This window comes from Oryctolagus cuniculus, chromosome 8 (genome assembly GCF_051225735.1).
Source record: "Oryctolagus cuniculus isolate XC-2025 breed Fujian yellow rabbit chromosome 8, ASM5122573v1, whole genome shotgun sequence".
Taxonomy (NCBI): Eukaryota; Metazoa; Chordata; class Mammalia; order Lagomorpha; family Leporidae; genus Oryctolagus; species Oryctolagus cuniculus.
In genome coordinates, this window is record NC_142874.1 from 46,978,538 (window position 1) to 47,005,071 (window position 26,534).

General features: G+C 37.4%; 1 long non-coding RNA gene across 2 annotated transcripts in view; it reads left to right on the forward strand.

Moving 5' to 3' along the window:
* LOC149125004 (uncharacterized) overlaps positions 1-26,231 on the forward strand; it is a 160,138-nt gene extending 133,907 nt beyond the window's left edge. The window contains exons 3-4 of one of the 2 annotated variants that reach the window (XR_016211903.1): positions 8,055-8,144; positions 25,964-26,231. This is a non-coding gene — a long non-coding RNA (uncharacterized LOC149125004). Of the gene's footprint in view, positions 1-8,054; positions 8,145-9,913; positions 11,522-25,963 lie in introns of those variants that run through there. The other variant, XR_016211902.1, reaches the window with a different exon arrangement.
* The last annotated feature ends 303 nt before the right edge of the window (positions 26,232-26,534 follow it).

Consider the following 26,534-nt stretch of genomic DNA (forward strand, 5'->3'; position numbering starts at 1 on the left):
AGGAATTGAAAAACTCTGAATAATCAATGCAGTGTCTAATAAATTCTTCCGTTAAAGTAGTTTTCTTTGAAAAATTTTTTTAACCTCTCTGCAGTTTGTATTTTCTTAGGACCTGTGAGCTAGGTCACTTTACATCTTGGGTTTGTAGAGTTTATTTTTCTACCCATTTAAAACCAATTTTGGTCATAGTTATTTTAAAAATTTATTATTTGAAATGCAGAAAAAGATAGAGATCTTCCATCTGCTGGTTCACCCATGAAATGCCCACCACAGCCAGGGCTGGACCGGCCTGAAACCAGGAGCCAGGGACTCAGTCCTGGTCCCCATCATGGGTGGCAGGGACTCAAATACTTGAGTCATCACTCTTGCTTGCCAGAGTGTACATTAGCTGGTAGCTACAATGGGGAGCAGAACCAGGATGAACACTTTGATATAGGATGCAGGCAACCCAAGTGACATCTTAACCTTTGCACCAATTGCCCACCTCAAAGTTATTTTACTTCTAAAGCTTTTTTTGAAACAGTACCTTTGTCTTAAGATTTTAAGTCATATGTTGTTTCTCTAAGCCATGGTATTTCTTTGAGTCATCAATGGATCTCTCTCTCTCTCATTACAGATGTATTTCAAACTACTATTAGGAAAAATTTTCTAGTAAAATCATTTTGTCGTCCTATATCGTCATAGTAGTTATGAAAAATTTAAACATAGAATCTCAAGTATATTCCTTCAATATCAGTGCTGCTGAAAAGAAGTAAAATGGTTTTAACAAAGAAGTCTCTTTATGCAACTCTTGTGAATAAATAAATACACAGTAGTTCCTGGTGAGCCTTTCTGAAACTCTGCTTCCTAATATGCTGGGATTGTTTCCTTTTCCTTTTCCTTACAAGCACCCTACTGTGGGAGTGGCCCACTCGCCTTACTCCATTTGCCGCTGTGACAGTGGATTTGTTGCTTGCCCCTTGGCCCTTTACCTCACAGTACTCTGGAAGCCATTTTATACTCTTGTAGAAAATCAGGAGTTCTTTGATGAGCATGTTTGCCTGGCTGTGAAATGGGATAAGCATTAGTTCCAGCGTGCTTGCCAGTTGGTCCATTTCTTTGCCAGAGCTGGCTGAGGCACAATGTGAGGCTTTTCCCTGGGACTCTCCTTTGCAGTTACTCTGAAGAGTGGCCTGGTGGTCAAAAAGGCCCAGCTGATGCCTCTCTTGGCTCCTATTTGATCTCCAAATATTGCAGGGCCCTGTCCTGTCCCCCCCCCCCAAAAAGAAAACCTTCTCGTACTTTACAGACAAATATAAAATTTTTTAAAAAACTTGCTACTTGAAGTGCACATTTATGGAGGCATGGCTTTGTAAATTTTGCAACATATGTTATTGGCATGCAATCATTAAGAATATGACATTTGTAATAACTTGGAGAAATGCTTATGTTGGCATGTTAAGTATGACAAGCATGGTGCCATAATTTGGGAGGAAAGACCTGTGCTTTCTTCTGAGAAAGTTATGCTAGAAAAATCTGGAAGAAAAAGTTTCTAAGTCATGGTTGGCAGTGAGCAATCAAACCATTTACAATTCCCCATTTTCTGTTTCGTTTTCAAATTTTCTGTAATGGGTACAGTATTGCTCTAACAGTGTAAATAAAAATAAGTTCCCCTTCAGATGCACTAAATTAATCACAATCAGATTCTCCTTTGCTTTCCTTTTGCTTAAAAGAACAAAATTCCTTATTCTATCAGTGATGTTGGTGGATGGGAGAAGTTAAAGAGGTGCAAAACAAAAAGAAATGTTTTAGTTCACTTACTTTCGTAATATGTATACAGACTAATAAACATTTAACAACTAAATAACTGAAATGAGTCAGTGGAAATATAGACGTGACTCACTCCTTTAAGTAATTTCACTTTTTACTCCTGGCTTGCACAGCAGAAAGCTGTTTGTTTTTATAGTTCTTAAGGTAACTGCAGGAAAGTTGTGGATTTTCATTGTAGGTGCTGTGTTTTACTAGTGATCATCAAGTTTTAATCTGGGATAAATTCTTCAAATCAGAGTCTCAGATACGGATCAGGGAGCAGAGTGAGTGACAGCGCAGAGTCTAGAAGACACATTTGGCAGAGCGCCCATCTCACTGTCACTCTGTGTCTCCCCCAAACTGAACTCAATTCAAAATCTTCTTTGGTCTGGAACAGTTGTCGTTTTGCATCGCCCTTTCATCTGACATGCAAAGTGTATGAGCCAAAGAACACGAGAACAGTTTCCCATATATCTGCCCTGCCAAAAGTAACATACATTGGCAGTTGAACCTCCCAAACCACTTAGGCGTCTTCAGGCCTGGGGTCAGGCCCTCCACATGAATCACTAGAATGCATGGTTGCAGACAGTGACCACATGCTTTTTGTACTAGGGAATGAGAAGGGGACTTGGGAAAAGATATTTTTAAAAATGCAAGTGACCACACACAGCAAATAAAGACCTTGGGAGCAGTCACTCCCTATCTTTCTGGGGGCTTCTTTTCCGGCTGAGAGCTAAGATGGGCATGTAGTCACACTCCCGTTTCTTTGTTTTGTGCGCTACTCTGTTTTTGACTGCTTCAGTGAAAGAATTCCTTACCACAAACGCAGTTGTTGTGGCTACTGGGAGAGAAGTTTGAATTTTCTGTCTCTTTAGAAGATGGAGAATAAGAAGAATATTTATATGCAGAACTGTGACCTGCCTCACGGTACTCAGTGGTTGGCAGTTTCTTGGTAGAACATCCAGCCTTGGGGTGGGTGTCATTGATGCTCAGGCTGTATCAATGGCTGTAACAGTGGGTGCTTTTGTTACTCTTTTTTAAATTTTTTATTTATTTATTTATTTTATTTTATTTTTGACAGGCAGAGTGGACAGTGAGAGAGAGAGAGACAGAGAGAAAGGTCTTCCTTTTTGCTGTTGGTTTACCCTCCAATGGCCGCCGTGGCTGGCGCGCTGCGGCCGGCGCACGGCGCTGATCTGAAGCCAGGAGCCAGGTGCTTCTCCTGGTCTCCCATGGGGTGCAGGGCCCAAGCACTTGGGCCATCCTCCACTGCACTCCCTGGCCACAGCAGAGAGCTGGCCTGGAAGAGGGGCAACCGGGACAGAATCCGGCGCCCCAACCGGGACTAGAACCTGGTGTGCCGGCGCCGCAAGGCAGAGGATTAGCCTGTTGAGCCGCGGCACCGGCCTTGTTACTCTTTTAAACAGTACTCTTCATGTTTCTGCTCTCATGGAAGATTTGTAAGTTAAAATGAAGTGGAGTATTATTTTTATTCATCATCATCGTCTTTAAAAACATTTGAAAATTCATAAGCTTACAAAAATGTTTTTCCTTTATATTATATCATGTATTTGTCAGGATATCCCATTGGAGTTATGTATTTTTTTTTTATTTGACAGGTAGAGTTACAGACAGTGAGAGAGAGAGAGAGGGAGAGAAAAGTCTTCCTTCTGTTGGTTCACTCCCCAAATGGTCACTATGGCCGGAGCTACGCTGATCCGAAGACAGGAGCCAGGTGCTTCCTCCTGGTCTCCCACGTGGGAGCCCAAGCACTCGGGCCATCCTCCACTGCCCTCCCTGGCCACAGCAGAGAGCTGGACTGGAAGAGGAGCAACCGGGACTAGAACTGGCACCCATATGGGATGCTGGCGCTGCAGGCGGAGGATTAACCTAGTGTGCCACGGCACTGGCCCCTGTTATTTTCTTAAATGAAGGAAAACTTCTTAGAAATGTAGCTGAATATTGGCAGTCCAGGGTGGTCTCCCCATGGCCTCTGATCTCAGATTCTGGGTCCTTTCCATGATGCTTCATGGCCTCTCTGCTAGAGGGTTCCCATTCCACTTATGGGATAAAAAAAATCACGGCACCTTCTTTTGTGTAGCAAAACTCTGCTAAAATTGTCCGTCATGGTTTGTGTGACACTTTATAGACTGTATCTCTTTTTATTGAGAGAAGAATTAATGGAATAACAGTATATTTAGAAATTTCTCTTGTGATTGTGTTTTTTTGGTAGAATCAGTGCCTTATGTTGTATTTGAACCTGTGAACAATTATAAAATGGTGATTGAATAGAAATAATGGTTTGCTCCAGAAATATGGTTGTTATGAATCAATTGCTTAAAAGCACATGTGTTGTGAGTACCAATTTTCTACAGAATAGTGATGTATGATGCATATCTACAATATAATAATTTGTAAGTTACACACACATACACACACACACACAATCCCAACCCTATGAAACTGATACAAATGAAAAAGTATGGTGCTCTTTACTCAGCTTCTACTATACTACTTTTCAACACCATTAAAAAAACATTTATGGAGAAGCTATTGTAAAACCTGGACCTAGAAGCTTGAGTGACTTTCCCAAGATTTCATGCTTAGTGAGTGGCACTTTATTTAGGACTTGAATTAAGTATGTCTGGTTACAAAGCCAAACACTTCATGGGACCACTAAGCCATTATAATAAGTGTCTTGATTGTGTGCGCAAGTATGTGTGGGTGTAGGGGGTAGAGAGAGAAAGCGAGAAACATAAAATACACGGTCTTTCTTCTCCCAATCCTTCTCTTCTGAAAATAACCTCCAAAAATAACAGCATACAGAGAGTCATGCGGTTGTCTGTGTGAACGTATTGTGGCCCAGACATGTATCTTCATTATTTCCTAATGCCAAGAAAATAGGACTTAGAAGAATTCTCAGTGGGAGAACAGAAACGTGTATAAGTGAGAATAATCTCCTTCTGAAAATGAGATATTTTTGTCTTTTTTTAAAGACTTATTTTATTTATTTGAAAGAGTTACAGAGAGAGGTAGAGACAGAGAGGTCTTCTATCCACTGGTTCATTCCCCACATGGCTGCAACGGCTGGAGCTGCACTGATCTGAAGTCAGGAGCCAGGGACCAGGAGCTTCTTCCAGGTCTCCCACGTGGGTGCAGGGGCCCAAGGAGTTGGGCCATCTTCTACTGCTTTCCCAGGCCACAGCAGAGAGCTGGATATGAAGAGGAGCAGCTGGGACTAGAACTGGCATCCATATGGGATGCTGGCGCTGCATCCAGGGCATTAACCCACTGCACCACCCCGCCAGCCCCAAATGAAACATTTTCTTAGTGATCTTTTTATATCTTGACTTTTGACAGGTAATTTAATATAAGTATTTCAGAAATTGAAGGATAGGATGATTAAAAATAATTTTATGTTTAAAAATATTGGAAATAAGTTTCAACCACACAGAATGGGCTTTCCCGATTACAAAGATCTAAGAGCTCAGTGTTAGGGAAAGGAGGTGATACCATTCTAAATATGGCCAATGCAATAAAAAAAGGAATAAGAAAACGACTTAAACCAATGTGGCTCTTAGTGTGATCTACAGATGGGTACCGCTAAATAGCCTGATAGGGAGCAGTTTGTGACCAGATAGATTGAAAAACTGAGACCTCTTAGAAGCTTTCAATGTAGTTGAAAATAGCTTGATAGTGTAATTTTATGTCTGTTGAGTCTAATGATCAAAATGGAGTTTGTATCTTCTCTGTCTTTCGGCTTTACTTTCTTTTTCTGACAATTCATGTCTATTTTACAGAAAATATCTTTGTACATCAGATTGAAAATTTAAAAACCAGTTGGTCTTCCACTGCAGATAGTTTGAGAATGTTATGTTAAACCACAACCAAGTAAGATTTGTTATTGAATTGAAAGGAATGTGTTTTAAAAACACATTGAGTATAAAATACCGGATTAAAATATGTAAATTATAGCATTAGATATTTCCAACGTTAGGTCAATTATGTGAATAGGGTACAAAGAATACTGGTGGTATGCAATTGCATGGAGACCACTTTTTGCTGAATTCTAAGAGAGAAGTTTTTCCAAAAATTTGGGAGGGTTCAAGCCCTGATAAACAGTGTAATAGTTGGATTTGTTAACAAAGATATAATGAGAATATCTTTGCTCAATCTTTCTTTGATTCATTCATTGACCATTGAACACTTACCAACCACCCAGGGCCATTCTCTCTGTGTTAGGATGTGCTTTAGGGATGATATATAGGGTTGTAACTGTATTTTTATCTAAATTTAAAATTTTCTCAAATATACTTAAAATTATTTAAATCCAAGCCCCTTGAGTTTCTTGATGTAACCCTTGACGAACTCAGCTCCACTGAGCTCATTTGCAACTGACTGGACTCTGACTTGGCTTTCTCTATTTCCTTCACCCTATCATCTGCCCCTGTCTTCTCAGCTTCTACTTTTTGGATGAACCCAGAAGATAGCAAGTGATATAAGACCATGGGAATCACAACAGCCTGTGATGGCAAAATCTGGACACAGCTGCAGAGGCAGGACCTACAACAAAACTAATTTGGCTTTGGACAACAAGGCAAGGAGGTGTGGAAGGCTTAGCAAAGTGTATGTGATATAATGTTGAAGAATCAAAACCTTATTGCTGAATCAGCCAGCTTGATTCTGTCTGGAAGGGGATAACAAGACTTATAGGGACATTCCTTTCTATCCTGTTTGGTAAAGTGGAACCTCTGACATTCTACTGTGTGATCTTTGGGGAGATCTAAGGACTTTGGATGACTTTAAAAAAATAACACACTTCTTTTTGGTTTGATTTCCTTTTATTTTATTTATCTCGATTTATCATTAATTGGCTTGTTATCATTAAAGAGAAAGTTTCCATCATAGATGTGCTTCATGATGCCAAGTTGTAAAATACATGGTTTTACTGATGGATGTCCAGATAGCATTGGATGGGGGAGGCCTAATCATTCAATCTCCATCAGCAATTAGATTGGATTCATAAACAAGAACACATGTTGAGACTGATGTATTGATTGCAATCACTGCATACTTCTCCAGCAAGGTTTACAGAGCTTTGGTTTTTCTCCATGTGGTGTATATGGGAGAAGTTGGGGAGGTCAAGAGAAAATAAGCACAAGTCAGAGAGAGACTTGTAAAATAAACAGCAACATCTGGCAAATGACTTCCTCTCATGTCCATAGGAAGGACTCTTTTTCAGCGCTGTGAATGAGAAATGTTTTTCTTGGCAGCATTTTAGATTCATGTCTAGTGGATCTAGGAAGGAACTTCACTTAGATTTATAATTTTTCTGTTGCTAATGACTTAGATTCTAAGGCCTGGTGCTCACAACAGTATCCCTCCACTTGGCCGTTGTTAAAAATCATTAGGTTTACTTTGAAGTGTTTTCAAAAGATGTTTAAATCTTAAAAACCTTATAATTCTTCTTTATCTAAGATTCTGTTTACATCTTATTAGTGAAAAACTTTGCACTGGCGAGGTCTAGTGCTGCTTTTCTTTTTGCTCAATTAATAAAATGAACATTACATTCTAGCAACTCAGTATGGCATATACCAGTGTGGGAAAAACCCTGCATAATTTCTTGATGAATAGTTATTCACATTGAATGATTTATTCTATATTAATCTGTAGTAACATAATATGTTATTCTAGATCTCATAACTAACTTTATATAAAGAGCAGCTTAAGGCCTCTTCTTATATTTATTTCATAGCCAAAAGTAGAAAAACTGTGTATTATGGATTAACAAAATAAAATAAAAACCAAAGTTTATAAAATAGGAAATTTGAGAGTCTTTCACCTAGTCTATACCATTGATAATTTTTTGACTTTGTGTAACTCAGAAAACAAATTATTTTAAAAATATTATTTTTATTTGATTTTCATTATTTTTCAGTTAATATAGAGAGGTTAAAAACATTTAGATTCTGTGGTGGGAGTGGGAGTGCTGTAATTTCTTCTTTCTCAGTGCAGTGGGGATTGAGGGATGCGTTCTTTGTTATGGGAAAGAGAGTAGGATAATACTCTAGTCCTCTGGAGGGGAATGGGTAGAAGATACATTTAGTTTCCCATTTTCTCATCTCTTCCTCTATTTCTCAATCATTACTATTTATGAAAACCAGATGGAGGCAAAGTGGAATAATTCTATTTTGTGTTATGAGAAATGTGGGTGTCCTAGTTCCAGGACTTAAGACAATTCTTTTTTTTTTTTTTTTTTTTTTAAGGTGGAGGCCATTCACATAGTGGAACCATCTGTTTTTCTGAAACCGTGTACTTCATGACAGAGGACTTTCAGAGTGATTCATGGATTTCAGGTGGGGATCTGTGTCCCAGACCTGCAAAGGAAAGAGAAAACTTTGGGGATTTCCAAAGGGAAAGTTATCTGAGGAGCAGTTATCTGAATAGCAGGCCTGTCAGGAACTAAGCCATTTGTAGACAGTTGCCCAGCACCTCTACATGAGGGAGAAAGTCTGTCACAAACAAATGCACTGTCATTACTTGGTGGTTATTGGTATTCAACACGGTGGATAATTTGTGAGTTAGTGACTAGGTAGGTGGTGGAAGAACATACACGAGCACCCAGAGAAGCAGCACTCATGCTCAATGGTCACTTATTTTTTTTAAAAGATTTATTTTATTTGAAAGGCAGAGTGCTGGAGAGTGAGAAAGCAAGAGCGAGAGTGAAAGCGAGAGAGATTGAGGTTGATAAAGAGGTCTTCAGGTTCACTCCCCAAATGCTGCAATCGCCAGGACTGGGACAGGCTGAATTCAAGAGCCTGGCACTCCATCCAGGTCTCCCCTGTGGGTGACAGGGGCCCAAGCATTTGGCCGTCTTCTGCTGCTTTCCCAGATGCATTAGCAGGAATCTAGATTACAAGTGGAGTAGCTGGGACTCATATTGGCACTCTGATATGGGATGCCAGTGCTATACCAGTGTCACAGGTGGCAGTTTAATCCACTTGCCACAACCCTAGCCATAGTCATTTATTTTTAAAAACATTGGGAGGTTCTGTGTTCCTGACTCTGTATCTCTTTCCAGAGCTGCAGACCCAAATGAGCAACTGGGTACTGCACACTCCTCTTAGGTATGGCATTTTCGAAGCTGCAGCTACTCATAGGAATTCATTACAGATCTGAGAACTCTCTAGTAACCCCCAGGGGGAGGAAGGCAACCCTGGGTGGCACGGGAGTCAAGGTTTGGTTTTCAGACCAGCACTTTGTGCCCTGTTTCTGTTCCTTGTTTACATGTATAGATTTCCCTCTTTACTCCATTGTGCATGTGGCCACAACTTGTGAGTTCTGCATTGCTCAGAAGTTTATACTATGTGAAGAGATTTAGTTCTCTCTTTATCTGCATTCTTCTTAACAAAAAGTCAAAACAATCTATACCATCATCTCAACTCTAGAGGTTAAGACCTCTAGAATTGAGTGAAGTCACTAGGGTGAAAATGTGTTGATAGTTGGACAAATTCTTGGGCCAGTGACAAAGAAGAGATAGGAGGAAATTGCCTTTTTCTGAAAAATCAGTATGTATTCTGGCAGACGGTTAAATATTGCTTAATGAACAGAAGTGAGGAGCCTGCTGGTGTCACTTCCTGTGGCATGATGACATCTAGAAAGATTAAATGCAGAGGAACAGGGAAGACCAGGCTGGAACTGGGCACACACCCCTGAGGCAGGGCTGGACAGAGCAGACAGGTTACTCTTTCTAGAGATCTGAAGGAAATTGTAGTAAATAACTTCATGGAAATAGAGTAATATATACTTATATTTCTTATTTAGTTTTAGAATTGAAATTAAAAGTTAAGCTTATTTGGTTTAAATTTTTTAAAAGTTGCTTTTTTATTACTATCTATTGAATACTTATAGAGGGTTAAGCTTATGATTATAAAATTAACTGAAAGTATGTCATTTTAAAATTAGAAGAGAGAATAAGAAAAGATGGAGGAGGGAGGGTGGGTAGGTGGACTGGAGGGAGAGTAGGGTGGCAAGTATGCTCCTAAAACTGTATATTTGAAACACATGAAATTTATTCACCTTATATAAGTAAAGAATTGAAAGACAATTTTTTTTTTTTTGACAGGCAGAGTGGACAGTGAGAGAGAGACAGAGAGAAAGATCTTCCTTTTCCGTTGGTTCACCCCTCAATGGCTGCTGCGGCCAGCGTACCATGCTAATCCGAAGTCAGGAGCCAGGTGCTTCTCCTGGTCTCCCATGCGGGTGTAGGGCCCAAGGACTTGGGCACTCCCGGGCCACAGCAGAGAGCTGTACAGGAAGAGGAGCGACCGGGACAGAATCCGGCGTCCCGACTGGGACTAGAACCCCGTGTCCTGGTGCCGCAGGTGGAAGATTAGCCTATTGAGCCGCGGCGCCGGCCTGAAAGACAAATTTTATTATTTCCTAGAAATTCAAAGAACATAACCATACCTATACCTCCTTCCGTACATCCTTCTTCCCTCCCCTCCCCTCCCCTCTCCTTCCCTTTTCATAGTTGCAATAACATACCTTAAATGTACTTTATCATCACAGGCTTAATGCACTACTAACCATAGTGTTCAACAGAGAATATAGACAAGATCTGTAGACAATAGTCCATGCAAAGACTTTTACTTTCTTTCTTTTTTTGGTCCCAGGCATTTTGTTTTCTTAAATTTTTTTTATTTAGTTTTTTAGTTTTTAACAGATTCAATATAGTTCATAGATAAAATTCTAAGAATATAGTAATATTTCTTTCCTCTTGCCTTCCCCATCCCTCCCTTCCTTCCTCCCAGCGTTCCTTCCTTCTTACCTTTTTCTTAGTTTTTGAGATAACATATTTTTAATTTACATTGCAGTCAAGGACTTAATGCTCCACTAAATAATGAGTTAAACAAGTAGAAAAGCAAAAGGCCCTAGTTTAGCAGGGATATAGGCAAGGGCCATTAAAAAAATCAGATGGAAAGATGACCATTTTGTCTGTGCACGGTAAATTTTAAAGTAATCACAGCTCATTAAAACTAGCAGTGTAACATTATTTGGACAAAGTTATATAACAAAAACTGTATTTGTGATAGTACTAATACAAACAGGCATCTATTCCTTTTTAGTTTTTCTTTTTAAATTTTAGCTCCCACATATGAGGGAGAACATGCAGTTTGTTTTTCTGTGTCCAGCTCATTTCATTCCACATAATGTACTCCAGTTGTATCCATTTTGCTGCAAGTGGTAGAATTTCACTTTTTAATAGCTGATTAATATTCTATTATGTATATATACCACATTTTCTTTATCCGTTCATCTGATAATGGGTATCTTGGTTGATTCCATGCTTTGGCTATTGTGAACAATGCTGCTATGAACATGGTGGTGTAGGTATCTCTTTGAAACAACATGTTCATTTCTTTTGGGTACTATACCCAGAAGTGGGGTTGCTGGCTTATAGGTAAGTCTGTTGCTAGTTTTTTAAAGAAATCGCCATAGTGTTTAACAGTGGCTGCATCAATTTACATTCCTATCTACAGTGTATAATTTTCCCCCTTTCTCCACATCCTCATCAGACACCAGACTCCCTGTCTTTTGGATTTTAGCCATCCTGTCAGGGATGAAGTGATACCTCATTGTGGTTTTGATTTGCATTTCCATGATGGCTAGTGATTTTGAGCATTTTTTCATATATTTGTTGTCCATTTGTATTTGTTAGTTTGAGAACTGTCTGTTGAGGTTTTTTTTTTTTTTTTTTCCTTAACTGAATTGATTGGGTTTTTGTTGATGCTGTTGTTGCTGGGTTTTTAAAGTTACTAATATATTGTATATAGTGATCCTTTGTTAAGTAGCTTGCTGAATATCTCTTCACTCTATTGATGTGCAGAAGCTTTGAGATTAATATAATGCCATTTGTTTAGTTCTGCTTTTGTTGGCTATGCTTTAGGGGTCTCATCAAGAAGTTGTCCCCTACACCAATGTGTTGGAGTGTTTCCCGACATTTTCTTCTAGCAAATTCATAGTCTCAGGTTTTAAATATGTCTTTAATCCATCTCAAGTTGATTTTTTGTATATGCTAAGAGGTATGGATCTTACTTCATTCTATATACATACATCCAGTTTTGTTAGCACCATTTGTTGAAGAGATTATCTTTAGTTCAATATATGGTCTGAGCACTTTTTCAAAAATCAGTTGGCTCTACGTAGGTAGATTAATTTCTGAGCTTTCTATTCTGTTCCACTGATCCATGTGTTGGTGTTTGTGCTGGTACTGTTCTGTTTTAATTACTATAGCTTTGAGGTATGCTTTGAAGTCAGATATTGTGATGCTTCCAGCTTGATTTTTTTTTTTTTTTGGTAAGGATCTCTTTGGATATTTTGTGATTCCAATGAGTTTAAGGATTTTTTTCTAATTCTGTAAAGAATGTTGTTGGTATTTAGATTGTCATTGTACTGAATCTGTAAATTAAGTAGTATAGACATTTTAATGATATTGATACTTCCAATCCACGAGCAAGGAATATATATCCATTTTTTTGTATCTTTGCTGATTTCTTTAGTCAATGTTTTATAATTTTTCATTGTAGAGAGCTTTACTTATTTGATTAAATTATTTCTGAATATTTATTTTGTTGTGGCTGTTATGAATGGGATTCGTTTCTTGATTTCTCTCTCAGTGAGTTTATCACTAGTATATAAAATAGATTACTTTTTGTATGCTTATTTTGTAACCTGTAACTTTACTGAATTACATATATATTTGAACTTCTTTTCCAATTTTATACCCTTTATTTTTTTCCTCCTGAATTTCTCTTGCTAATACTTCTAGTACTGTGTTGAGTAAGAATCATGAAAGTGGACATCTTTGCCTTTTTCCATATCTGAGGTGAAATACTTTTAGCATTTCCACATTAAGTGTGATATTGGCTGTTTATTATGTATAACCTTTATAGTTTTGAGATGTGTTCCTTCTATACCTAATTTGTGGAGGGTTTTTTTTTCCAACATGAAGGGTGTTGAATTGTACCATGTTTTCTCCACATCCTATTGATGTATGGTTTTTTCTTTATTCTGTTGATGTCATTTATGATTTGTGAATATTGAACCACCCTTGCATCTCTGGGATAAATTCCTGTTTATTGTGATGTATGATCTTTTCGATGTGATTTTGGATTAGATATGCTAGTATTTTGTTAAGAATCTTTGCATCTATGCCCATCAAGGGTATAGGTCTTTAGTTTTCTTTTTGTGTTGTGTAAAAATTTTGTTCAGTTTTTGTATCACAGTGAAGCTGGCCTCATAAAAAGAGTTTTGCAGAACTTGATTCTATTCAGTATTTTGGAATAGTTTGGAAATATTGGAGTTAGTTCCTCTTTAAATATTTTGTAGAATTCAATAGAAAAGCTGTCAGATCCTGGACTTTTCCTTGATAAAAGACTTTTGATTCCTACTTTAATCTCATTGCTAGTTATGGGCCTGTTTAGATTGTCTGTATCTTGTTGGTTTAATCTTGGTAGGTTATATGCATCCAGGAACTTATACATTTCTTAGAGGTTTTTCAGCACAAAGCTTTTTCCAGCACACAAATTTTTTCAGCACGAAACTGTTTTTCATAGTAGTTTGTTATGATTCTTTGTATTTCAGTGTTGTCAGTTGTAATGTCTCTTTTCATCTCTAATTTTATTTATTTGAGTTATTTCTTTTTTTAATCTGGCTAAAGGTTTATCCATTTGCTTATCATCTCAAAAAACAGCTTTTTTGTTTTGTTGTTTTTTTAGTTTCTATTTCATTTATTTCTGATCTGAATCTTATTATTTCTAACCTCATGATGATTTTGAGTTTGGTTTGTTCTTGTTTCTCTAAGTGTTCAAGATACCTCATTGGATCTTTTATTTGAGGTGTTTTTCTTATTTGCATGTAAGCACTTAATGCTATAAACTTCCCTCTTAATATTGCTTTTGCTGTATCCTATAGAATTTGATATGTCATGTTTTCATTTACATTTATTTCAAGAAAGTACTTGATTTACTTTTTAATTTCATCGATGACACACTGATCATTCTTTATCATGTTGTTTAATTTCCATGTACTTATGAATATTCAGTTGTTGTGTTGTTGATTTCCAGTTTTATTCCTTTGTGGTCTGAGAACGTACATGGTATGATTTCAGTCTTTTTAAATGAACTGAGACTAGGTTTATGGCCTATTAAATGGTATATCCTACCAAATGTTCCTTATGCTGATAAGAAGAATGTGTATTCTACAGCTTTTGAGTTACATGTTAGGTCCATTTGCTTGATAATATGTTTTAACTGTGATGTATCTTTTTTGATTTTATGTCTGGGTACTCTGTCCATTGATGCGAGTGGAGTGTTGAAGCCATCTACTCTTACTTTACTGTAGTCTGTTTCTCTTTTTAGGTCTGATAGTATTTGCTTTATATATCTGTGTGGCCTTGCGTTGGGTTAATATATATTTATGATTGGAATGTCTTCTTGCTGAATCAAAACTTTTATCAAAATATAATATCCTTCTTTGTCTCTTTTTACAGTTTGGATATAAAGTCTGTTTTATCTGTTATGGTAGCTACTCATGCATGCTTTTGGCTTCCATTTGTCTGGTATATCTTTTTCCAGCCCTTCATGTTCAGTCTAAGTGGCATAGTGGGTAAAGCCGCAGCCCATATGAGGGCTGATTTGAGTCTCAGATATATCTCTCTTTAAAAATGTAAAATACATGTCTTTTAAAGAATTAAATTTTTTTCCAGAATTACGTTTTTTAGGATTTTGTTCTTTTGGGATTTTAGATTTTAGGGAATTTAATCTTTTGAGATTTCAAATTTGGAATTATGGCATTTGGAATTTTGTCTTTGGAAATTATGAGCTAAGCCTTTTGAAACAAAATAGAACCATCAATGAAATTGAGGAATTCTGTAAACTGGAAGAAAAAGAGTTTATGACCAGAAAGTGGGGTGCTGAAATTTAAACTAGTACTTTTGAGACTGGAGCCATTCTAGAGGATGACAAGGTTCAATGTTTAACCCAGGAAATATGAGCTGTTGTGAAGTTGGAGAAAGCTACTGGGAAACAGGTGTTTAAGAAACTGAAAGGGAGATAGATTGTCCATATGGTTATTGTAGACCCCTGGAGAGATAACAATGGCATGGAGGGAAAAATGGTGGCAAAGACTGATGGAAGAAAGGGCTCATATGAAAGATTTGAAGTTCAGCAGAACAAGGAAGAGGAGAAAGTTGCGGTCAATGGCATGGCCCCAAACAGAGCAGAATGTTTTACTGGAAAGGACATCAGCAGCAACAAAGGAAGACAACTTTATTTCCTGTCTTTTGTGTCCTTGGGGTGCAGGAATAAATAAGCTTCATTACTGCAGAAGGTTGCAGAGAAAGCTGTGTCTTTATGGGAAATCAGGGGTTCAGGTCTGATAAGGAAACAACATGAACTAATAGAAAATTTTATAGTTTGTTGATTTTGAAGCAATAATTCTGTATGGTGTATGGGGAAGTCTGGGAAGGGGCAGCTCTGGGGAAGAAGGCATAGATACAATGGGCTGATGGTGTGTTAAAGCAGGACTTTGCAAGCTATGCTGTGCATCCATTTGGACTTGTTAAAAATGCAGATTGTTATTCACTAAGTATGATGTGATGACTGAATTCCTGCATTTCCGGAAAACTCCTGGGTAATGTCAATGCAGTTGTCCCAAACAGAAACTTCCTCAAGGCATTAGAAGTCATATTTATTTTATTTAGAGTAGGAAGAAGGGAATGTACTTTTGTGTTAACTGATAAAAGTTAGTATTTGTTCAACTTCTACATGCAACAGACTTTTTTGTATGCATTACATGTATTAACTTGTATAATTCTCTTGATAAACCTTTGAGGTAGGTACTATTATCACTCCCTTTGGAAGATGAGTAAATTGACATACTTAATCAGGGGTATGTGGATGGTAGAGACAGAAGCAGGATTTGAACCCAGACATCGTTGATAGAGCTGACACACTTTGCAGTCCATGAGAGAAAAAGAAATTTAGTTTCAAGAGTGTATATCAAGACTTCCAAGATATCTGGATGGAGTGTAGCCACATTAACTTCATCTGCTCTGGGATATGAAAAGAACAGAGGGAAAGAGTATAATTCCAGAGGTCTTACTGAGGGAAATTTTCAACCAAAAAGTGAAAAAACAAAGATGATGCTCTGAGACAGGAGGAGAGAAGATAGAAACACCACTGTAGCCAGATGATTGGTGCAACCAGCTGCTGGCTGCCAGCCCCCATCTTACCAAGGTAGGAGAAAAAAAATGCTGCATGCCCCACCACTCCAGAGTTTTAGCTGAGGGAATTCCACAGTCACCCACTGACTTACTCAGCTTAGGGAGCTGTCTGGTGTCTGAGCAACCGCCAGGCTTGGAGCAGGGAAGCTTCCTTGTTTCCTTCAGCTTCTTAAAGAGAAGTGAAAGGAGTCTGCGGCATCCCACGTCACTGCTGATCTTACCTCAGGGAGAACCTTGTGGACTACACTGACTGGATCTGGCCTGGAGTGCCAGCAGGGTTCAGGGTGCCCATTTAACTCTGTGAATAGAGAGCATGTTGCCTGCTGCTCTTCCTCCACCATAAGGGCTCCCAGCAACCACCAGGGAGGTAGCAACATCTTGGTAAGGCAAGAGCAGGCAGGCTCAGTTCATGTGCATGCAAGTAGGGGGCTTTATCTGAGGGATAAATCTGTGGTCCTTACTGACTTTGGGTCTGCCCTGGAGGGGTGGAAGGGGCAGGGCCCCTGCTTAAGCCCATAAGGTACTCCCCTACCTAACACTGAGGCAGAACACTGACAGGCAACAGGCTCTGCAAAAACATTGGCTCTCTGGATAGAATAGGCTGGCAGAGCTGAGAGTGGATCCTCTATTCCCTATGACTGTGGTACCCATGTGTGCTATGGCTGTGGGAATTCTGTGACTACATGATAGGGTATTGGGTGAAACTGGGTCTATGAGAAATCACTGTGTCTCAGTTCAGAGGCTCAGAGTTCCCTGAGTGGTTGGTGTAGGTCATTGCAGAGGGATCTATGCTCATATTGAGGACTGCACAGATCCTTTGTGTGGTTCATGTACATATAGGGGTGGGTATGTAGCTACAGTGGGCTCATCCTGGGCACTGATCACCTTGGCATGGAGAAGATGAGGCAGTGATCACAACAGCTGATGTGAACATACAGCTCTCCTCCTCTTCTGCCATTGACATGATTAGAGATCTACCATGCCCATCTTGGGTGTCACCCTGGACTCTGGCACCTCTCCCAAGCACTGAGTGAAGCTTCCTGGCCCTACCCAGCACCCTCTTGTGAGTATCCACTGGAGGAACAGATACTGCACTAAACCACGAAAGCATAGTTCAAACCTATCAGAGGAGAAAACCAACAAGTGGTATCACAAATCCCTAAAATTAATGTAAGAACACAAGAAACATGAATGAGGAAGATAATATGACTACCCTAAAGGAACACAACACTTCAACATTAGATTGTAAAATGAAGAGGTTGATAAAATGCCTGAAAACAAATTCAAAAGAATGATCACAAGATTACTGAGAAGTTAAAGAAATCCATACATGACATATATGAAAAATTTCACGAAGAGAGTTATGGGAGATAAATCAATCTGAAATATTAGAAATGCAGAATTCAATATGTCAAATAAAAACACAGTAGAAGGCCTTAACAACAGACTCGGTGAGGCAGAAGATAGAATAAATGAACTAGAAGACAAATCTTTGGAATTATCTGTCAGATTAAAAAAAGTTGGAAAAGCTAAAAACAGTGTTTGAGATTTATAGAATACTATCAGATGACCTAACATGCAGGTATTAGGAGTCCCTGAAGGTGTGAAAAGAGAGAATGTATTAGAAGGGCTATTTAGTGAAATAACAATAAAAACTTCTCTAATTTGGAGAAAGAATAGAACATCCAAGTATAGGAAGCATATAGGACTCCTAATAGATATGCCAGAAAAGATCTTTACTATGAAACATTATGATCAAACTTTCAACAGTAAAACATAAAGAAACAAATTCTAAAATATGCATTAGAGAAATGCCAGATTACCTTCAGAGGTTATCTAATTATATTGCAGCTGATTTCTCATCAAACTACAGGCTAGGAGAGAATGGAGAGACATAGTTCAAATCCTAAAAGAAAAAAACTCTCAACACAGAATACTGTACCCTGCAAAGCTCTCATTTATAAATGAAGGTGAACTAAAGACCTTTCAAACAAGCAAATTTGAAAGAGTTAGTCCCCACTTGTCCAGCATTATAAATGATGCTTAAGTATTTGCTACATACAGTAACAGAAAAAGATAGTCCTCATTATGAAAGAGTGAGGAGTCAGAAAATCTCCTAGGAAAAGTACAAAGGCTACCCAAAGCAAACAATAAGGATATTTATGAGAAAATGGCAAGACAAATTCATTACTTATCAATAGTAACCTTGATTGTAAATGACCTAAATTCTCCAATTATAGACTAGCTGAAAGGATTAAAATATAAGACTCACCTATTTGCTTCCTACAAGAAACACACCTTACCAACAAAGATGCACACAGACTGAAAGTGAAAGGATGGAAAAAGATATTCCATGCTAATTGAAGGCAAGAAAGAGCAGGAGTGGCCATCCTAATATCAGACAAAATAGATTTTAATACAAAAACTGTTAAGAGACAGAGAAGCGTATTGTGCAATGATGAAAGGATCAATTCAACAGGAAGATGTGACTATAATAAATGTATATGTACCTAATGCCAGGGCGCCAGGCTATTTAAAACAAATGTTGGGGCCAGCGCTGTTGTGAGCAGGTAAAGCCACTGCCTGCAGTGCCAGCATCCCATATGAACACCTGTTTGAATCCTGGCTGCTCCGCTTCTGATCCAGCTCTCTGCTATGGCCTGGGAAAGCAGTAGAAGATGGCTCAATTCCTTGGCCCCTGTAACCATGAAGGAGACCTGGAGGAAGCTTCTGGCTCCTGGCTTCGGATCAGGGAAGTTCTAGCCATTGCAGCCATATGGGGAGTGAACCAGCAGATGGAATTCAAAGCCCTACTTTCATCAATAGACAGATCAACTAGACAGAAACTAAACAAAGAAACCAAGAACTGTTCTATTCTTTGGACCAAATGGACTTAATTGATACCTACAGAACATTTAATTGCACAGCTGCAGAATACATATTCTTTTCATCAGTGCATGGAACTTTATGTTAGACCATATGCTAGGCTATCAAGCAAGTCTCAGCAAATTCAAAAAAATTGAAAGCATACCATGTATCTTTTCTGATCACAATGGATTGAAGCTGGAAATTAACAACTTAAACTCTAGAAAATATGCAAACACATAGAGACTGAACAATACTCTACTGAATGAATAGTGGGTCACAGAATAAATCAAAGGGGAAATTGAAAAGTACCTGGAAACTAAAGATGACAACACAATGTATAAAACTTAGGGACTAGAGTAAATGCAGTGTTATTATTGAAGTTTATAGCAATAGTGCCAACATCAAGAAATTGGAGAGGGATTTAACAATGTATCTCAGGGACCTAGAAAACAACAAACTCAATTCAAAATTAATAGGATGAAATAAATAATTAAAAACATAGAAGAAATTAATAAAATTGAAACAAAGATACAAAATCTCAAAGAAATGAAGAGCTGGTGTTTTGAAAATATAAACAAAATTGGATACACCATTGGCCCACCTAATCAAAAAAGGGAGAAGACCCAAATTAAAATCAGAAATAAAAAAGGAGATGTTATGTGAACACCACAGAAATAAAAAGAATCATCAGAAAATACTACAACGAGCTATGTGGCAACAAATTGGAAAATCTAGGAGAAATGGATGGATTTCTCCACATATGCAATCTACCAAAATTGAGTCATTAAGATACAGAAAACCTAAATAAACTAATAACAAAGGTGAAGATTGAATCCATAATAAACATCCTCCCAATGAAGAAGAGCCCAGGACCGGCTGGCTTCTCTGCTGACTTTTATCAAATTTTTGAAGAGCTAATTCCAGTTCTTCTGAAACTATTTCAGACAACTGAAGTGGAGGGAATCCTCATAACTTCTATTATGAAACTAGCATCACTTTAATTCCAAAACCAGAAAATGACACAACAAAGAAGAAAAAATATAGATCAATATCCCTGATGAACATAGATGCAAAAATCCTCAGCAAAATACTAGGTAATTGAATCCAGCAACAGATCAAAAAGGTTATTCACCTGGACTTACTGGGATTTTCTCCTAGTAGGCAGGGATGGTTCAACATATACAAATCAATAAATGTGATACATCACTTTATACATTGAAGAAGAAAAACCATATTATTATCTTAATAGATGCAGAGAAAGCATTTGATAAAAATCACAACATCCTTTCATGATAAAAATCTTCTGCAAATTGATTATAGAAGGAACATTCCTTAACATGACCAAGGTAATACGTGACAAACGCACAGCAAGCATCGTATTAAATGAGGGAAAATTGGAAGCATTTCTACTAAGATCCAAAATTGGAAAATGTTGTCCAGTCTCACCATTAGAATTTTATGTTGTTCTAGAAGTTTTACCCAGAGATATTAGGCAAGAGAAAGAAATCAAAGGGATACAAATGGAAAGGAGGAAATCAAATTATCCATGTTTGCAGATAACATGATGCTATATACAGAGAAACCAAAAGACTCCATGAAGAGACTATTGGAACTCATAAAAGAGTTTGGTAAAGTTACAGGATATAAAGTCAACACACAAAAATCAATAGCATTTGTATATATAGTTAATGCCATGCCTGAGGAAGAACTTGTAAGATCGGTCCCATTCACAATAGCTAAAAAATGTACATACCTTGGGATAAATTTAACCAAGGATGTGAAAGATCTCTACAATGAAAATGACAAGACATTAAAGTAAGAAGTAAAAGAAGAAACCAAAAAATGGAAAAGGCTTCCATGTTCATGGATTGGAATGTTAATATCACCAAATGTCCATACTATCAAAAGCGATTTATATATTCAATGTGATCTCAATCAAAATACCAATGACATTCTTCTCAGATCTAAAAAGAGCTATGCTAAAATTCATTTTGAAACACGGGAGACCCCAAATAGCTAAAGCCATTTTAAGCAAAAAACCAAAGCCGAGACATCATAATACCATATTTCAAGACATACTACAGAGAGTTATAATCAAAAGAGCCTGGTAATGCTACAAAAAATAGACATGTAGACCAATGGAACAAAATAGAAATTGCAGAAATTAATCCATGCATCTATAACCAATTTATCTTTGACATAGGAGCTAAAAATCATTCTCTAGGTAAAGGATAGTCTCTTTAGCAAATGGTGCAGATAAAATTGATCTCCTTGTGCAGATGTATAAAATAAGACCCCTCCTTTATACCTTATACACAAATCAACTCAAAATGGATCAGTTATCTAAATCTACCACCTGATACCATCAAATTACTAGAAGAAGACATTGGGAAAACTCTGCAAGATGTAGGCATAGGCAAAGATTTCTTAGCAAAGACACCAGAAGCACAGGCAATAAAATTAAAAAAAAAAATAGACAAATGGGATTATATTAAACTAGGAAGCTTTTGCACTGCAAAGGAAATACTAAACAAAGTGAAGAGGAAATTGACAAAATGGGAGTTAATATTTCTAAAGTATACAACAAATAATGGATTAATATCTAGAATCTATAAAGAGCCCAAGAAACCTAATAAGAACTAAACAAACAATCTGGTTAAATAATAGGTAAAGACATGAACAAGTATTTTTCAAAAGAGGAAATTCACATGGCCAACAGACACATGAAAAAATGCTCAGGATCACTAACCATCAGGGAAATGCAAATAAAAATCACAGTGAGGTTTCATCTATCTACAGTTAGAATGGCTATCATCCAAGAATCAAAAAGAAATAAGTGCCAGCAAGGATGTAGGGAAAAAGGTACCTAATCCACTGTCAGTGGGAATATAAACTAGCACAACCATTATGGAAGACAGTATGGAGAGTACACAGAATTCTGGAAATCTGCCTATGACCCAGGCATCCCACTCATGAGAATTTATCCAGATGAAATGAAATCAGCATATGAAAGAGTTATCTGTGCCTCCATGTTTATTGCAGCTTAATTCACAACAGCTAAGATATAGAATCAACCAAGATACCCATCAACTGATTACTGGATAAAGAAAATGTAGTATATATATACTGTGTGATACTACAGAATAAAATCCCATCTTTTGAAACAAAATGGCTGCAGCTGGAAACCATTATGCTTAATGAAATAAACTTGTCCTCCAAAGCCAAACATCATGTTTTCCCTGATATGTGGGAATTAATATATGAAGTACAAAAGTGTATGAGTAAAATTGACATTTTGAGATTTGATTATTATTTACAAGCCTTGCCTATACTCTTGAGGAATAGTGGTTTTTGCTACTTACTGTTTGTTGAATTCTTCATTTGGTGGAGGGTTAAGCTTGTGATTATAAAATAAATTGAAAGTATGTCATTGTAAACATTAAAAGAAAAAATAAGGAAGGAGGAGGGGTTGGGAATGTGGGTGCTAGGGAGGAGAGTGGGAAGTACCATTAAGCTCTTACATCTGTATATATGAGATACATGAAATTTGTTCACCTTATATAATTAAAAAATTAAAGAAGAGTCTGTATGAGGAGAGTGAGCACTGGGTCTGGTGGCCAAGGATCTATTCTCTTTAATATTTTAGAAATTTTTGAATACAATGTTTCATTGTTAGAATAATCATATGGCATATACAGGGTATAATATCTTAGATAAAAATTTGCAATAATTTGTTCCACTTTTTGTTTGTGTCCATTTTCATGGAGATGTGAACATGGTCCTGGGTTTAAATTAATGGCTGTATTTAAATTAGTACTGCTATCCATGAATTAGTTGAATGCAGTAATTTGCTTATTGATTCTCTCATATAGTAGTTGTATTTGGAAGTAAGAGGGTAGTCAAACACTTCAATTCTTCTACATCCTACCATGTCACAGTTGGGGTAGATAATGATTTTTATTTATTATTTGTCCATCTGTTGGTGCCTGTTTGTGGATGGGTACTTTGGTACTTGTAAAATGTTTCATAGCATTCTCAAAGAGCTTGCGGGTACTTGGAAGGATTCAGGAATACTCTAGCAACTGAAATCATACTGATGACAGCTGGAACATGGTATATACATCCATATCAAGTTGGCAAACTCATCACATTCTTCTGGCAAACTGATCACATTCTTTATAGTTCAGCCTTCACTAGATTTCTTCATAAGGAATCTGTAAAGAGAATAAAGAATAGAAAGAGACTTTATTTTGAATGAATAAAAAAAGTAATTATTTTATCATTTTCAAGACATTCATTCATCTGGAAAGGTGGTGTTTCCTAAGCCAGGAAATTCAAGTGAAAATTGAACTCTGTACAGTAAAGGACCATCTCTTAATTCATATAATAGATTGCTAGACATTTCCTGTTATTGGTCTTATACTTAAAGGTAGAGTACATGGAGTGATTTCAAGGCTCATGTTTCATTATTGAATAATCTAGTCTCAGGTCTCTGCCAGAGAATATGTTCATAGATTAAAAAAGTAGTTGAGAAGTATTAAATAAGTTTTCTATATATCTTATTTCTAAAATCAAACTCTGAAATTATAAGTAGAGTGCAAGACAAGGATTATGTAGAAATTTCTCCTTTGAGAAGTACCCTCCACCCCAGTCTTGTCACTTTGTGCCTAGAGTAGTGTAGCAAACACCCCTTTAGAGTGTCTTAAGGAATGGCAGCTCCTTGCTAGTGGCCTGAGGGAAGCAGTGGAGGATTGCCCAAGTGTTTGGGCCCCTGCTACCCATGCAGAAAATCAGGGTGAAGCACTGGCTATTGCTAGGGAGTAACCAGTGGATTGAAGATCTTTCTCTCTGTCTCTCCCTACTTTTCTGTGATTCTGACTTCCAAATAAATAAATAATCTTTAAAAATGCTAATAAACAGGTTTTAAGGGAAATGAGATAAATATTTTTGATCACTGTTGATTATATGGAAGAATGTACAGTTGTGTAATCAATACTCAAACTAATGATTTTGTTATTTAAGTGTTAACTTCAACATTCTTGTCTCCATTGGACACTGTTGTCTTCTACTTGGAAAAAGCTAAAGTCTCATCTCGGTTTTCAAAGGTCCATACACTTTTGGTCCTATAATCATCTTGTGACTTTCATTAAAATCAGCATACAAATTTGAGTATATAGTATGGTGTACTTTGAAGAAATATAGGTATGACCAGAGTCATTTGTCCTTCTAGAAAGAATTTTAGTGGGAAACCATGATTTGTAATCTCTTGGATCCTCATATAGAATGGTCATGTCAGTCTGTTAATATTTGTGAAGCATGTATCAGCTATCCAGCTACTGGCAACATCATATTATTTCATGGATTTTCATTTAAACATTGTAGGGTGGGTGTTTGTTGTAGTGTTTAAGACTTGGGTTAGGATGCCTGTGTCCCATATTGCAGTATCCAGGTATGATCCCTGGCTCTGCCTCCTGATTTCAGCTTCCTGCTAAAGTGGACCCTTGGATCCAGTGGTGATGGCTCAAGTAATTGGGCCCTTACCATCTCTATGGGAGACCTCGATTGAGTTCCTTGCTCCTGGACTTTGGCCCATGAGTTGTTGTGGCATGTGGAAAATGAATCAATGGAAGTTTTCTCTCTGTCTCTCTCTCCCTCCCATTTCCTCTCTCTCTGCCTCTGCCTCTCACATTAAACAAAATTAAAGATTTTCTCAGTATCTAATTTAGAAACCATGATTTAAGCCATTGTTGCTCTAAAATATGGATCCCAATTTAGTGTGTCACCTTTAATTTATATAACATTTTTTTACTGCAGACATATTTTACTTAATTTACCATAATACACTAAGAGATAAACCTAATAATATGTCTGATATTGTAGAAAAGTAATGTTGACTAAGTATCAAATGCTAGTGAAGTAATACAGAAATTTAATGGATATAATCAAGAAGTATTTCAAATTTTTTAAAGTTTTTTTCTTTTTGAATTTTCTTAAATACAAGTAGTAGGCTCATATGTTCACTTCTTGGTTTAAATTCTTCATTAAAGTTGCATCAGTCACAGCTGATGGTATACCTCTATGCTTGTTTCAGAGTTCCTGAAAGAATGGTCCTCTGAAAAAATTCATTGACAGACTCTAAACACAAAAAGACAGACTTTAAAAGTTAAAGATAGTTCAAAGAAAGACAAAATAAATGCATCTTAAAATGTCTACCTAATTGTTCATTCATATCTATTAATATATTCTTTATCAAAGCTTATGAATATTCTGTGACACCTTATACATCAGTCAAAAAGACATTTAATTCTTTGCTTTTTGAGAAGGTAAAATTATTCTTGGAAACTTTCCCAGAGAATTTTTTTTTAAAGAACTGTTCACATTTCCTTTTGTGTTTGCTTCAGGTGGGGAGGGGTGGGAGAGGAGAAATAGAGATCAAGTGTTGGATGTCTCAGCTTCTCCTTGTTATAGATAAGGTTTGGGAGACTCTATTGCACTTCGTGCTATCAATGACCTGGAGGCATTTCTCTGTCTAGTTATCATCCCATAACAGCTCCTTTCTTGCCAGGTCATTAAGATCCTCTGCAAGCCCCAGTGACAAGGTCTGCCTCTCAGGAGCTCAAGATTAATACTTTAGGGAGAGTTTGGAAATTCCTTGTTATCAAATTGATCTATGAGAGTTTTTCTTTATCTACTGGTGTCAGGGGTGCAGGGTGCTGAAGAGCCAGTGGAGCTAACATAAACACATGCCTGGATACACACTTAAAATCCATTCACTTTAGTCTTTTCTTTCTATCTTATTTACTTCAAAGGGCTAATTATCTCCTTAGGAGATTAGTTTCTATTGAAGAAAAATAAAATTCAGCTCAATATTAGACTAGCAATGATACTGTAGTTTGGAGTAATATTTCAATTTGATTTGGTAGAGCTGGTGTTACCCCTAAGGTGATTTTTATGCTAGATCTCGGGAAATCTCCTTAATTGACTGGAGTTGTCTTTAAATCAAATGTTTTCCTTTCCCAGCCTCACCTTTGGGAGAGAACCCTAATAGGTAAGTGTGTTCTTTGATGGAGCTGCTTCACCTCTCTGGGCTTTGGCTACTCGCTGTGTAGGAGAGAAATTTGGATTCAGTGATTGCAAAGGTGATTCCTGCTGCCTAGGAAGATGCTGTGCAAACACTGCATTTGCATTAATCATAATATACACCGTAAGTATTACTGTGCCATTCATTATTTGAATATTCCACAGGAAATACCAATACCTGATCATCCTTATACTTAAGTCCATACTGGAAAACTTCAGAAACTTTATGGAAAAGTGGAATTAGGAGTTTATTCTGATGCAAAAAGTTTGAAATCCCTGTTTAGTTGTTCCATAATACTCATTTTCTATGAACTTTTTTTTATTTTAAAGATTTTATTTATTTATTTATTTGAGAGGGAAAGACAGAGAGAAAGGTCTTCCTTCCGTTGGTTCACTCCCCAATTGGCTGCAACGGCCGGAGCTGTGCTGATCCCAAACCAGGAGCCAGGTGCTTCTTTCTGGTCTCCCACGCGGTGCAGGGCCCAAGCACTTGGTCCATCTTCTACTGCTT